At 40.7% G+C, this 15,494-nt stretch overlaps 1 protein-coding gene across 1 annotated transcript in view; it reads left to right on the top strand.

Annotated features, from left to right (window-relative positions):
* Positions 1-15,292, top strand: part of LOC115172838 (doublecortin domain-containing protein 2-like) — an 80,068-nt gene extending 64,776 nt beyond the window's left edge. The window contains exon 13 of the mRNA XM_029730632.1: positions 15,115-15,292. The gene's annotated coding sequence lies outside the window, so the exon portion shown is untranslated. The remainder of the gene's footprint in view (positions 1-15,114) is intronic.
* The last annotated feature ends 202 nt before the right edge of the window (positions 15,293-15,494 follow it).

The following is a 15,494-nucleotide window of genomic DNA, read 5'->3' as shown; positions in this document are numbered from 1 at the left end:
TGCATAATTTAATATACTTGGTACAACAACAAATGTTATAGAGCTGTATAATCTATTTAGCCTTACAAGTGTGCAACACTAATTAAATGTAGCTTATTCAATGGTTGGACAGCAACTTTAAGCACTAGGGAAGAGTGGGGTAAGTTGATTGCCCCACCCCTTGTTTCTAGGAAACCATCAACAAAATGAATCATGTGACCAAATATTTAGGAAGAGGTCATCATTTCATGGAGTCTGTGAAGGAAGAAACCACATGGAAAAAGTGGCAAGCTAGGTCCAAAAACAGATTTTCACAAAGTCAAATTATTAATTGTGCTTGTATCTAAACCAAAGTACATTGTTTTGTTCATCATTTGGGGTCTCTATAAGCTACAATATGAGGTCCTAAACCTAGCATGAAAGTGCATCCTTGTAGCTGTGTAGACTAATATAGTCAAAATGTTTGCCTTGGGGTATACAATGTGTCATGCATATGAACTCAAGTTAGTGCATTTTTATTGTTACAGAGCAGACATCATCATGCCCCGTGTATACAAATGTAAAACAAGCAGGGGTCTAGCCCCCCTCGAGGTTCTTTAGAGAGCAGCTAAGGAAGTGAGAGAAGGGAAGAAGTCCATTTGAGCAGCAGCAAGGGAGGAAATAATCGACTGAATGACACTAAAGAGGTACACTGACAAAAAAGGAAGCGAGCATGTACCTGTGCGAAGGAGAGGCTATGATAGAGTAGCAGAAGAACACAACATATTTTCTGATGACTTGGAGTCTGAGCTTGATAAACATATCAAGAATCTCGCGGACCAGTTTAATGGGCTTAGTAGTCTCAAATGCAGAGAAGGTGCCTACAAATTGGCACATCGAAACAATATCCCTGGCTTGTCCTACTATAGCTCCTCCCACTAGCCTCCTCTGCCATGAATTGAACTTTGGCCGACCAGCACCATCCCCCACTGTCACAGGACACCATCACCCACTTACCCCAAGGTGGCTCAACTTACCCTATCCCTATGCTCAATTTATACCATATCAGGGGTAAGTTGTGCCAAGTGACCACTTTTTTTGAACAAGTAATGTTTTAAAAACTGTTAACATGATTTCTGATTATTTTCAGGGATACACAACATCCTGAAATATATGTAGATATCTTTGTTAGAAAAAATACTATATTTCCTTGACGCAGTGATGCTGAATGTAACAAATGGTCCAACATACCCCACTCTACCCTACCAAGGGACTTGTGACTTGACTCGTGACTCTAGTATAAAGGACTGGGACTTGGACTCGAGCACTAGGGACTTGTGACTTGACTCGTGACTCAAGTATAAAGGACTGGGACTTGGACTCCAACACTAGGGACTTGGGACTTGACTCGTGACTCGAATATAAAGGACTGGGACTTGGACTCCAACACTAGGGACTTGAGACTCGACTCAGACTCGAGGTTTAGTGACTTGACTACATCACGATCTCAAAGTGTGTTAGATGATAAAAAACACTTATTTGAAGGAATCCCGCTGTTCTATATGTGTTTTTACATACAGCATATTATGGCGTGGAGTGTATGAATCCTTGCTCAATGTTCATGTGCCCACTATTAAAGTCAATAAGACAATTATACACTCCGAGTTGTGACAATCAATAAGCATTATTTAAGTGGTTGGTTTAGGATTCTGTCAGTAGTACTTTAGTGTACGTTGAACAATTTTATTTTTATTCATCTAACTTATTTTTCTTAAAACTGCATTGTTGGTTAAGGGCTTGTAAGTAAGTATTTCACTGTAAGGTCTACACCTGTTGTATTTGGCGTATGTGACAAATAAAATTGTATTTGATTTGAAATCTATTTTAAATCCAATATCATGTTCAGTCTTTGCCCCGATAGCACCATTCCGTTTTCATCCTCTCATAACACATTCATGTCTTACAGTTGCCTATAGTGCAAACATCAGGAACATGGTCAATTTGGCACACAGCAGTAAGACTGATGTTATTTCCCCTAGGACTTGAAATCAGACGTTTTAATGATCCTCCAGGGACTTATTTGGCAGACTAACATCCAAGCTGACTATATTGTAAACTCACTGACTGCCACACTGCCTACCAGAGAAAAAAAACACCAACGTCAAACTACCGTCCTATCCCCCTAATACACTGTGATATCAGGATATTTTGAGAAATTATCCATCTTAAAGTTGTCATCGGCCCCAGCGATCACATTTAAAGTGTGATTACTGTCCCAGTCAAATGTCAGTAGTGATGAAGACCACAAAGAAGAGCATGACGATTATTAGTCCCCAAAGCCTGGAAGGTATAATATGTTCCCTTTCTCTCATTCCGGGATGCGTTTTCACTCTCCACTGCTTTGTTATGCCTGTCTGCTTCCAGCGTGTTACGCTGTAAAGAGTCCCCCTGCGACCGACAGGTGTCTGGTTCCTATTCCCAACAGCAGACGTGCCCTACTACTACCAGAGGCAGATTGTCCGTCTGAGCGAAATTATATATATATATATATATATATTGTTTTAATACCAGTGCAGAGGCCTTTAGTGATGCATTCTACAAATAATGATACAACAGCAAAAGAATGATAGAGTAGTATTAGCCATTTTTTATTTACCTAGGCAAGTCAGTTAAGAACTATTTCTTGTTTACAATGATGGCCTACACCTGCCAAACCCAGATGACTCTGGGCTAATTGTGCGCTGACCTATGGGACTCCAAATCAAGGCCGGTTGTGTTGCAGGCTGGAATCGAACCACGGTCTGTAGTGATGCTTCTAGCACTGAGATGCAGTGCCTTAGACTGCTGCGCCACTTGGGAGCCCCTTATGAGAGAAGGCATCCATATGGTATGATTTCTCTGACAATTTAGAGACGATTTATTCTAAATTGCTGCATGGATGCATTGGGCGCTTCAAGGCAACTCATAGATGTTTTAAATTAATGAGGTCACTATTGGGCAAAGACAATGACTGACTACAGCAAAGACAATGACTGACTACAGCAAAGACAATGACTGACTACAGCAAAGACAATGACTGACTACTGCAAAGTAGTTAGAGTAGTTTCTGGCAGCTTTAATTAAAAGTTGATGTTTATTTGACACAAATGGATGGATTTTAATTAGGCTACACATTATCACTAGCTCATTTGATTGGACATGTGAAATAGATGCTTATACATTGGAACATACGTTTTCTAGTACATTGAAAACCAATTTTCTTATAGACATCTGTAATAGTGGGGTTAACCTCAGGGTATAGTAATGTGATTAGCATAGGAAGTCATTCCACCTCCATTACACAATGGTGATAGAAACACAAGAAACTGATTAGGTACGAACAAGCCTTTTGTTCATTTATATTTCATATAGCATATGAAATAGTAATCTGACCCATACAGTAGTTCACAATGGCTGATAGAACCAAACCGGCCTACCTACTACTTTTTTAGTCCAAATGTTTAATTTCAAAATAATCATTGATGGCGAGTGCCTGAAAATGTATAGGTCTAACCCATTTACAAAATACATTTGCACTAATAAAAGCTTAGGGATCAAATATGGGCGACAGTATGAACATTTTCTTCTTAGATATCTTAGATCAGCCCAGTCAATCTAACGTAATGTGATGGGTATTACGTACTGACTGTATACTGTATATTTGTCATATAAAATGGCATGCTTTTAGAAGGGAATCATAAAATATAATCTGTGTTTGACAGCAGAGTGACGTTGGTTGAACCCCATGCATTAGACATGTTAAGTTCCGTCACTTTCAATATAGTCTTTACTTTAGCTAAGTAGCTAACACATCACTTCTCATTTTAAGCATTTATGAGATCATTCGCTTAATTTTGATATTTTGAAATATTCAGCAGACAAAATATGTCACAAGCGCCTTATGAGTAAGTAACACATATCCTCTCTTTTTAATCACTATATAATTGGAAGGAATAATATCTTAGAAGTGCCATATATTCTTTGCGGTAAACATCTGTTAGACTGCCGTTGCCATGTATAGAGATAGCCATAGCTGCACAGTGGCGTCTGATTCCCCGTTGTTCTATATTGCCCCAGCAAGGTGAATGAGCATACTGACATCCATTGACTTTGACCCTCCAAAGACATTTACATAAAGAAAACACAAACCCAGTCTGTAGATGCCCTCATAAACATGACACGTGTGACGTGACTGTCAGACTTGGACAATGTCACTGTCACTTTGTGTATGTGTGCGTGTGTGAGAGAGAGAAAGTGTGTGTGCCTCTATGTGTGTGTGATGTGTCTGTCAGATATGGGTTGTGTCAGTGTGTGTGCATGCACGTGTGTGTGTGGTCGCGGTGTGACAGCAGCCTGGGGTTTAATTGGCCATCTTAAATATTCATGGGGACGTTGGGTGGATAAATGAAGGTATAAGCACACTGTGAAATCTCCAATAGGTCAGGTGTCGTTGACTCCTCTGGATCCAATTTACTGTATGATCTCACATACAGTCGAATGTCAATTAATATGTTAACGGCATTAAAATAAACTCTAATGGCGTTTATGCAGTAATATAGATTGAGATGGGTACACTAAGACCTCAGGAAAAGACATTGCTTCAAAAATGAGCTGCTTTTTAGAAATGTATTTTATTTTAATGTGAATTGCTATTTCAACACCTCTTTCCCTCTTTTCACTCACTCTTTATCCATCACACAGTAGTCCCAACTACACAGTAGTCCCAAGAATACATCCAGTGATGTCCCAGTCTTCAATCCACATCAGCGCTAGCTAGCTCTTTTGCGAAGGTTAGCATTCCAACTCCTCCATTTTCATCACTCTCTTTTGTGGGTTATTTGACAATAATTAACCCTGAATCCAACAGAGACGGGTCACGGGGAGATTGATGGTCTGGTCGGCCCACAACACCTGTTCTACTAGGAAGCTCCCAGTTACCAAAACATGACCGCCCGAGCCCAGTGCAATAATGTCAAAGACAAACACGCACACTGTTTGTTTTGTATTGGTCAATGGTGTGACCACAACCTCTGAGCGTGGTCATTATTTCAACTGGGACTGGGCTGTTCTAGGGGGCATGCACCGGAGGAACTGTTGTCCAATTAGAAGAAGTGGCCATTGGCGCTATTATGTCTACAGATTTTTGTTTTGCAAAGCTGCCCTTCTTGAACAGGTCTCCCTTGAGAAAGACTTCTTCTGAACTCAATGGCACTTCCTGGTTAATTACAGGTTAAATAAAATGGAGGAATATATTGTGGTGTCTAAAGGTGCAGTGGATCCCATAAAACTGTAATCTTGGTCTATAAATTCTGTTGATTGCAATTGGTTCACGTTTCCCGGCTAAGACAATCATCATGATGTTTAGTTTCTTGGCTCTCAAACGTACAATCACCCAATCTGTGGATAAATAGATGACGATGATGACTGAACTGCATGTCCTCTAGTCTACCACCACACCCAAACCCCTGAAACTACCCTAACACAATTAGCTAGCCTAGCTCTGTCTTGTGCCAATGTTTATCGAACAGTTTTGCGCTGCGGATGATTAATGCAGTGGAAATAGAGCATCATGCTCATGACGAATGCATTTATAGACTGCACACACAGCCTCCATTCTGCCGAAGAGGTTAATCTACTCTCCCTTCATCTCACCTCTCGCCTCCATAGTACGTAGCTAGGTGCCTGGCTGGTCTGCCAGCACAGCGAGGGTAATGCGTGGGCCTCTTATCATGTTGAGTTGAAAGAAATCGATGATAGGTTGAAGGGAATTGATAATAAGAAGATTGTGGGAGCTGTACTCTTAGATTTCAGTGCAGCCTATGATATTATTGACCATAATATGTTGTTGAAAAAATGTATGTGTTATGGCCTTTCAACCTCTGCCATATCGAGGATTCAGAGCTCTCTATCTAATAGAACACAGATGGTTTTATTTAATGGAAGCTTCTCTAATGTTAAACATGTAAAGTGTGGTGTACCGCAGGGCAGCTCTCTTGGCCATCTACTCTTTTCTATTTTTACCAATGACCTGCCCCTGGCAATAAACAAAGTCTGTGTGTCTGTGTATGCTGATGATTCAACCCTTATGATTCAACCACAGCTAGTGAAATCAATGCAACCCTAAGCAGAGTTTGACAGTTTTAGAATGGGAGGCTAGTAATAAACTAGTCCTGAACATCTGTAAAACTATGAGCATTGCATTTGGTACAAATCATTCCCCATGTTCTAGATGTTGGGTAATGAATAATGTGGCTGTTGAGCAAGTTGAGGTGACTAAATAACTTGGTGTTACCTTGGATTGTAAACTTTAATGGTCAAAACATATTGATTCAATGGTTGTGAAGATGGGGAGAGGTCTGCCCGTGATAAGGAGATGCTCAGATTGACACCACACTCCACAAGGCAAGTCCTGCAGGCTCTAGTTTAATCTTATCTTGATTATTGTCCAGTCATGTGGTCAGGTACTGCAAAGAAGGACCTAGAGATACTACAGCTGGCACATCTGCATGTCTTGCACTTCACTGTAATCAGAGGGATAATATCATTATCATGCATGCTAGTCTCTCTTTGCTAAAAGCAGAGGGGAGAGTGACTGCATCACTTCTTGTTTTTATAAGAAATATTAGTGTTGAAAATGTTGTCAAATTACACCTTTCACAGTCTCCAAATCCAAAACATATTCAAGAAAACGTGCAGTATTATATAGAGCCATGATTGCATGGAACTCCCTTCCATCAAAGATTGCTCACATGAACAGCATGTGAAAAAATAAAAGATAAAGCAACACTTCACCGCACAATTCATCTATACCTACCCAATGTTTTTACATCTTTGAGGGGAGTGTATGCGAATGGCCAGGGCTAGCAAGAAATGGGATGCAAGTTTAGGATAGGATATCGATTGCTTTGCTTTCTAAAATCAAAACAATTCTGAACTGCAGAAATTACTGCAATACTGTTAATATATTTAGATCACTTTTCATGTCATTTTGGCCAGCTAATAGGCATACCTACTGATCAAGCAACATCGAAAGGAGTATGAACCTTTTATGAACGTTACTCGTTAGCTCCGGCGTTCGACTACTTGTAGACAAAATCTAAATCCGACCAATTCATAACTACATTGTTGATTGGAAATGACAAACTTGTACTAACTAGCTAGCTAATTATTATGTGTTTAAACCAGCCTGATTCATGTATCTGTAGCATGTTATGTTGAATGGGCAAAGTCAGCTGCAACACTCAGGTCAGGGAAGTTCGAGCAAGCGTTTTCAAATTGGGTATGCTAGTTAAATGTCAAAATATCCTTGGAAATTAACTGTTTTCCTGAAGTAATAATACAATAGTTTTACATTATATTAAAGTAAAGGGTTTAAAGCACAGGTGTCAAACTAATTCCAAGGAGGGCTGAGTTTCTGTTTGTTTTCTCTCCTCCCTTGTACTTGATTGATGAATTAAGGTCAATAACTGGTAAGGAACTCCCCATCCTGGTTGTCTAGGTCTTAATTGAAAGGAAAAACCAAAAACCTTCAGACAATAGGCCCTCCATGGTATAAGTTTGACACCCCTGGACTTGAAAGTATTCAAAACAACCAAAATCGAAATTTCCACAAAAACTGATTTTTGTTGCATTATCCCAACAATGAATCAGTGTCCAACAAAAAATCGTTGCAGAGGGGGTTTCGGGGGGAGAGAAATAATTAAATGCAGCAAAGTGCTGCGGCTTCTGTGGAGCTTCATGAGTGACTATTGTCGATGTGTGCAGAGGGCCCCCACAGGCCTATTATTTGGGACGGCAGGTAGCCTAGTTGTTAGAGTGTTGGGCTAGTAACTGAAAGGTTGCTGGATCGAATCCCCGAGCTCACAAGGTAAGAATCTGTTATTCTGCCCCTGAACAAGGCAATTAACCCACTGTTCCCCTGGTAGGCTGTCATTGTAAATAAGAATTTGTTCTTAACTGATTTGCCTAGTTAAATTAAATAAGTGTTTCATTTTTCATAAACAGAGGAACCACCAAATCCACACAACTAACAATGTACCCCAAAGCAGATGTACAATGTTGTTAATTTATGGAGGACTGAGCGAAACAGGCAGATGGAGCAAGAGAAGGTGGAGGCCTGTTGTGGGACTCTCTGTTCTCACCTCACACACTGAAAACCACACTGGCACACACGGTATGCACACACACGCACACATATACAGGCGCGCACACTGACACACTCATGCTGGCATACGCGCAAACACACACACACACAAACACGCACAAATACACACACAACTCCTTAGGGTTCGACCGGACCGGTTTTAGAACCTGCAGTTTATTGAACTGACTTCATGCAGCTGGACATGGGAGAGGCTACAGGGAAGAGTCACGCTTCATTCTGGCTAACCATATGTATGCATGAATATGCATGTGAATCTGTCGTACAGACAACAAGCGGGACGTATATGATGCCATAGGTCACTAATGTGAGGCGTGGAAGTGGCTCTCTGCTGGGCAGGCATCAGAACGCGTGGGTGGACTGAGAATCATGGAAATGTAGTCCTTGACTCACTTTTGGAGGACAAGGTTGATTGAGAAATTTTACCACTTATGATTTTGCTGAGAGTTCGAGGAAGCATCTTTGTTATATCGGGATAAAGTAACAAACCGGCAGTATATAATAAAAAAAGATGATATATCATATATATAAAGTATGTATATATATTGTATTGTCACATACACCGAATAAATGTACACTGAAATGTTGTTTTGCAGGGTCAGCCATAGTATTATGGCGTCCCTGGATCAAATTAGGATTACGTGCCTTGCTCAAGGGCACATTGACCGATTTTGACAATGGACATCTCAAAGGTTGGATAAGACTGTCCCTGTGTTGAATTTGTACAATTTACTATAAACTGCACATTTTGAGTGTTGCAGGAATAACAAACGATCACGTAAATGTTCCTCAAACTACACTGTACTGTTTTTTTTCTCCCTATTGTGGATAGGCATTATTACATTTTTTTCTGAGGATTCAAGCTGAGACTCTTATTTGCCACAGACTATTGGTTTGCATTACTGGTGTACAACAACTGCTGCAAACATTGCAAAACTACTTGACTGAATCATAGCCTTGTGTCAGGGCACAGGGTTTTTTCAATTGGCTCATTGCTAAAACGTGTCTCATCAGATTCTGAATGCTTGAAGAAAAACCTATCTAGCTACCACACCAGGCTACTGTAGCACAAATATCCCCATCTTGTTAACTATTTATTTCCAGTGACATTAGCCTAGCATTACGCCCAATGAAAACACATGTGTCCCCCGGCATGCCCCAGACTGCACTGTCCCACAGTCTTTCTGGCGTAAATTCCCCGCTTAAAATTTCATGATCTCCGCACTGCAGGATGCCACTTCCATCATGAAAGAGCCCTCGAACCTAATAACCGTAACTATTCTGGCAGAGCTATCAAAAACCTATTTGTTTCAACAAAAACCCAGTTTCCCCCCAATGCAATACTGGGTAATAATACTGGATAGGTTTTAAGAGCAATGAATTGTGGAATTATCATTTTCTCCAATCCCTTTCCTTTCTTTCTCATTCACGCTCTCTTTCTCTTTCTTTCTCTCCCTCTTCTCTCTCTATCCCCAAGATCATTATATTAAACACTTAATTATTCATTGGTAATGCCTGTCATGGTGAAATATTCTCCTCTGCCAATCTGAATGCATCAAACTCCCTTTCCCCTCCCCACCCGAGGTTAATGGCAAAGCCCCCACTTGCATTAGCTGGGCTAAATGCGGTGCACCTCATAAGTCAAAGTTCCCTAAGTGAACAGTAGAAGAAGTCTCAGGCCGGGACAACCTGTCTCCTTCACAGCAGGAGGTCAATGAGATCATCCATAGGCATGGGCTGGCTGGACATGGCACACACAGGTTCCAGATCACACCCTTATTGTCTTCTCTTTAGTATGGCAGACCCAGGTAGCATGGGGAGATGGGATTGGGTGATTGGTCATGGGGTGAGTAAAGGGAGGACAGAGGAGGCGTGCTCTATTTGACAGTACAGCCTGCCCATGTAAGGGACCCTAGGAACGGTGCTATGACTAAATGATGAGAAGAATGACATTAGTAATTCCCACGAGTATCTGCAATTCGGGCGGACATCAACAGTATTAAACAGATTAGGGGAAATAGTGATGACAAGAATCTCGCAGGTCTGATGGGAAGATGTATTGGGGGCCCTTATATTAATACACTCTGGCGGGGCAATATTTCCCAAGCAAATATGCAATGTTAACAAAAATGATAGTTTTGTGCACTTAGCAAATTGCATGTTGATTACATCTCCGAGATACTGCTGAAATGAAATGCACTTTATCACTGGTTAACAGGGTATTACACATAATATAAAACCCTTACGGAATAAAAATGCATGTATTTAGGTGTGTGCCAATAAAGGAAAACGCTGACACCTGGGTAAACATTTCACCAGCATCGCATATTTTTTCACAACAACTAAAATGAGCACCAGAAACAATACATTTAATTTTGAAGTCCAAAGAGTCCAAAGAAAATGACAGGAAAAGAGGCAAAGGGTTTGATTTGATTTGAAAGGGAAGCCAGAGATTAACAGTTTGTCTTAAAAGCCGATATTGATCATTATTTTATCCACTCCTATTACCTGTTTAAACATGTATGACTTCATGTCAGCACATTATTAAGGCCGCCAGCTAAATCCACCCTTCATGCCTAACCTTTCTGGCCTGATACGAGCTACACCATTGGGGCATCTGGTAGAGGTTCTGTAGATAAAAAACAGTTAATTGATTGTTTTACACTGGGTTTCAGCAACAACATGCTTGCATGTGCAACTGCATCTCAATTAGCTGAAAACTCACATGCCCACCTAATTCCCTCTCCTACATAAAACTTTTTAATCATATTTCAAGAGTTTAGAATCACGTCACTTAATTTGTGTACTTATGACTTAAAAAACACTCAGCACCTGCGTTTCAATTGAATCCATGCCTCCAAATCAATATTATCCACCTTATACATTTTTACAGCGTCTGAATATCACTTCCATACTATGCCGCTCATTAAGAAAAGGACGGCGAGAGAGAGAGAAACGGTGGAATCCCTCGGGGCCCACAAAAATACCACAGCTCCCGTAAATAATTTGTTTGTTAATAGCATCTTTTCACAGTTGACTCTCCCCACCACCGGGCTAATTTCGGGGCCATCTCATCTCATTAGAGCAGGCAGGGTCTAACTAAGATGGCACCATGACAAAACAACAGTCTGAAGCTGCTCAGGAGTAGAAACAGGTGGGTGTGGGCGTCCCAGCCTGGCAGCAGAGAATAGTTTTTTTCTTGCTTCTCTCTCTTCCTCTCAATTCAATTCAATTTAAGGACTTTATTGGCATGGGAAACATATGTTAACATTGCCAAAGCAAGTGAAGTAGATAATAAACAAAAGTGAAATAAACAATAAAAATGAACAGTAAACATTACACTCACAGAAGTTCCAAAAGAATAAATACATTTCAAAAGTCATATTTGTCTATATACAGTGTTGTAACGATGTGCAAATAGTACAAAAAGGAAAATAAATAAATATAAATATGGGTTGTATTTACAATGGTGTTTGTTCTTCACTGGTTGCCCATTTCTTGTGGCAACAGGTCAGAAATCTTGTTGCTATGATGGCACACTGTGGTATTTCACCCAGTAGATATGGGAGTTTCTCAAAATTGGGTTTGTTTTCGAATTCTTTGTGGATCTGTGTAATCTGAGTGAAATATATGTATCTTATATGGTCATACATTTGGCAGGAGGTTAGGAAGTGCAGCTCAGTTTCCACCTCATTTTGTGGGCAGTGTGCACATAGCCTGTCTTCTCTTGGGAGCCATGTCTGCCTACGGCGGCCTTTCTCAATAGCAAGGCTATGCCCACTGAGTCTACATAGTCAAAGCTTTCCTTAAGTTTGGGTCAGTCACAGTGGTCAGGTATACTGCCTTTGTGTACTCTCTGTTTAGGGCCAAATAGCATTCAAGTTTGCTTTGTTTGTTTGTTAATTCTTTCCAATGTGCCAAGTAATTATCTTTTTGTTTTCTCACGATTTGGTTGGGTCTAATTATGTTGCTGTCCTGGGGTTCTGTGGGGTCTGTTTGTGTTTGTGAACAGAGCCCCAGGACCAGCTTGCTTAGGAGACTCTTCTCCAGGTTCATCTCTCTGTTGATGATGGCTTTGTTATGGAAGGTTTGGGAATCGCTTCCTTTTAGGTGGTTGTAAAATTCAGCGGTTCTTATCTAGATATTGATAATTAGCTAATTCTGCTCTGCATGCATTCTTTGGTATTTTACATTGTACAGACCACACAACCATAAAGGGCATAGGGTTCTATAACTGATTCAAGTATTTTTAGCCAGATCCTCACTGGTATGTCAAATTTTACGTTCCTTTTGATGGCATAGAAGGCCCTTCTTGCCTTGTCTCTCAGCTCGTTCACAGCTTTGTGGAAGTTTCCTGGTATGTATAGTTTTTTGTGTGCTCTAGGGCAACGGTGTCTAGATGGAATTTGTATTTGTGGTCCTGGCGACTGGAACTTCTTTGGAACACCATTATTTTTGTCATAGTGAGATTTACTGTCAGGGCCCAGGTCTGGCAGAATCTGTGCAGAAGATCTAGGTGCTGCTGTAGGCCCTCCTTGGTTGGTGACAGAAGAACCAGATCATCAGCAAGCAGTAGACATATGCCTTCAGATTCTAGTAGGGTGAGGCCGGGTGCTGCAGACTGTTCTAGTGCCCTTGCCAATTCATTGATATAAACAGTTGAAGTCGGAAGTAACTCAGTTGTTCCCAATTCCTGACATTTAATCAGAGTAAAAATTCCCTGTTTTAGGTCAGTTAGGATCACCACTTTATTTTAAGAATGTGAAATGTCAGAATAATGGTAGAGAGAATGATTTATTTCAGCTTTTATTTCTTTCATCACATTCCCAGTGGGTCAGAAGTTTACATACACTCAACTAGTATTTGGTAGCATTCCCTTTAAATTGTTTAACTTGGGTCAAACGTTTCGGGTAGCCTTCCACAAGCTTCCCACAATAAATTGAGTAAATTTTGGCCCATTCCTCCTGACAGAGCTGGTGTAACTGAGTCAGGTTTGTAGGCCTCCTTGCTCGCACACGCTTTTTCAGTTCTGCCCACATATTTTCTATAGGATTGAGGTCAGGGCTTTGTGATGGCCACTCCAATATCTTGACTTTGTTGTCCTTAAGCCATTTTGCCGCAACTTTGGAAGCATGCTTGGGGTCATTGTCCATTTGGAAGACCCATTTGCGACCAAGCTTTAACTTCCTGACTGATGTCTTGAGATGTTGCTTCAATATATCCACATAATTTTCCTCCCTCATGACGCCATCTATTTTGTGAAGTGCACCAGTCCCTCCTGCAGCAAAGCACCCCCACAACATGATGTTGCCACCCCTGTGCTTCACGGTTGGGATGGTGTTCTTCGGCTTGCAAGCCTCCCCCTTTTTCCTCCAAACATAACGATGGTCATTATGGCCTAACAGTTCTATTTTTGTTTCATCAGACCAGAGGACATTTCTTCAAAAAGTACGATCTTTGTCCTCATGTGCAGTTGCAAACCGTAGTCTGGCTTTTTTATGGCGGTTTTGGAGCAGTGGCTTCTTCCTTGCTGAGCGGCCTTTCAGGTTATGTTGATATAGGACTCGTTTTACTGTTGATATAGATACTTTAGTACCTGTTTCCTCCAGCATCTTCACAAGGTCCTTTGCTGTTGTTCTGGGATTGATTTGCACTTTTCGCACCAAAGTACATTCATCTCTAGGAGACAGAACGTGTCTCCTTCCTGAGCGGTATGACGGCTGCGTGGTCCCATGGTGTTTATACTTGAGTACTATTGTTTGTACAGATAAACGTGGTACCTTCAGGCATTTGGAAATTGCTCCCAATTATGAACCAGACTTGTGGGGGTCTACAATATTATTTTCTGAGGTCTTGGATGATTTCTTTTGATTTTCCCATGATGTCAAGCAAAGAGGCACTGAGTTTGAAGGTCAGCCTTGAAATACATCCACAGGTACACCGCCAATTGACTCAAATTATGTCAATTAGCCTAACAGAAGCTTCTAAAGCCATGACATCATTTTCTGGAATTTTCCACGCTGTTTAAAGGCAATTGTTGGAAAAATTACTTTTGTCATGCTGATGTCTAACCGACTTGCCAAAACTATAGTTTGTTAACAACAATTTTTTGGAGTGGTTGAAAAACGAGTTTTAATGACTCCAACCTAAGTCTATGTAAACTTCAAGACTTCAACTGTATGTTGAAGAGGGTGGGGCTTAAGCTGCATCCCTCTTTCCACAGCTCTGTGGAAAGACGTGTGTGTTTTTTGCCAATTTTAACCGCACACTTGTTGTTTGTATACATGGATTTTATAATGTCGTATGTTTTTCCCCCAACACCACTTTCCATCAATTTGTGTAGCAGACTCTCATGCCAAATTGAGTCAAAGTCTTTTTTGAAATCAACAAAGCATGAGAAGACCATGCCTTTGTTTTGGTTTGTTTGTTTGTTTGTCAATTAGGGTGTGCAGGGTGAATACGTGGTCTGTCGTACAGTAATTTGGTAAAAAGCCAATTTGACATTTGCTCAGTTCATTGTTTTCACTGAGGAAATGAATGAGTCTGCTGTTAATGATAATGCAGAGGATTTTCCCAAGGTTGCTGTTGACGCATATCCCACGGTAGTTATTGGGGTCAAATTTGTCTCCACTTTTGTGGATTGGGGTGATCAGTCCTTGGTTCCAAATATTGGGGAAGATGCCAGAGCTAAGGATGATGTTAAAGAGTTTAAGTATAGCCAATTGGAATTTGTTGTTTGTATATTTTATAATTTCATTGAGGATACCATCAACACCACAGGCCTTTTTAGGTTGGAGGGTTTGTATTTTGTCCTGTAGTTCATTCAATGTAATTGGAGAATCCAATGGGTTCTGGTAGTCTTTAATAGTTGATTTTCTCTCTCTCTCTCTTTCTTCTCTCTCACTCTTCTCTCTGTTTTTCTTCTGTCTCTATCGCTCTTCTTCCTCTCTCTTCAGGTCCAGTTGGAGATGATGCCATCATGCTCTTCGCACCAACTCTCTTTCACGAAATCCAGCGTATGGAAAGTCTTATATGTTTTCAGCTGAAGCCACTCATTGTCTTTGGTCTCTTCGGGGAATAGTGTTGCATCCTTACAGTAAATAAATACATGGAAATATATTGCATACTTTAGAAGACGACCAATCGGTTAACTTTTTTCAAGAGGCTATGCTATGGAGGCAGTATACTTAATGTAAGGAACAGGGATGAAGTAATGTAGGGGCTTGGTTCAGTGGCACACCAACAACCATTGTGGGCTGTTTAATCTCCGTTAATGTGGTCACACAGGTTTAAGTCATTCATCAGCCCCTAGGATGATGCAATTATTACCTTCTCC

This window comes from Salmo trutta, chromosome 33 (genome assembly GCF_901001165.1).
Source record: "Salmo trutta chromosome 33, fSalTru1.1, whole genome shotgun sequence".
Taxonomy (NCBI): Eukaryota; Metazoa; Chordata; class Actinopteri; order Salmoniformes; family Salmonidae; genus Salmo; species Salmo trutta.
This window is presented reverse-complemented; position numbering and strand designations above follow the sequence as displayed.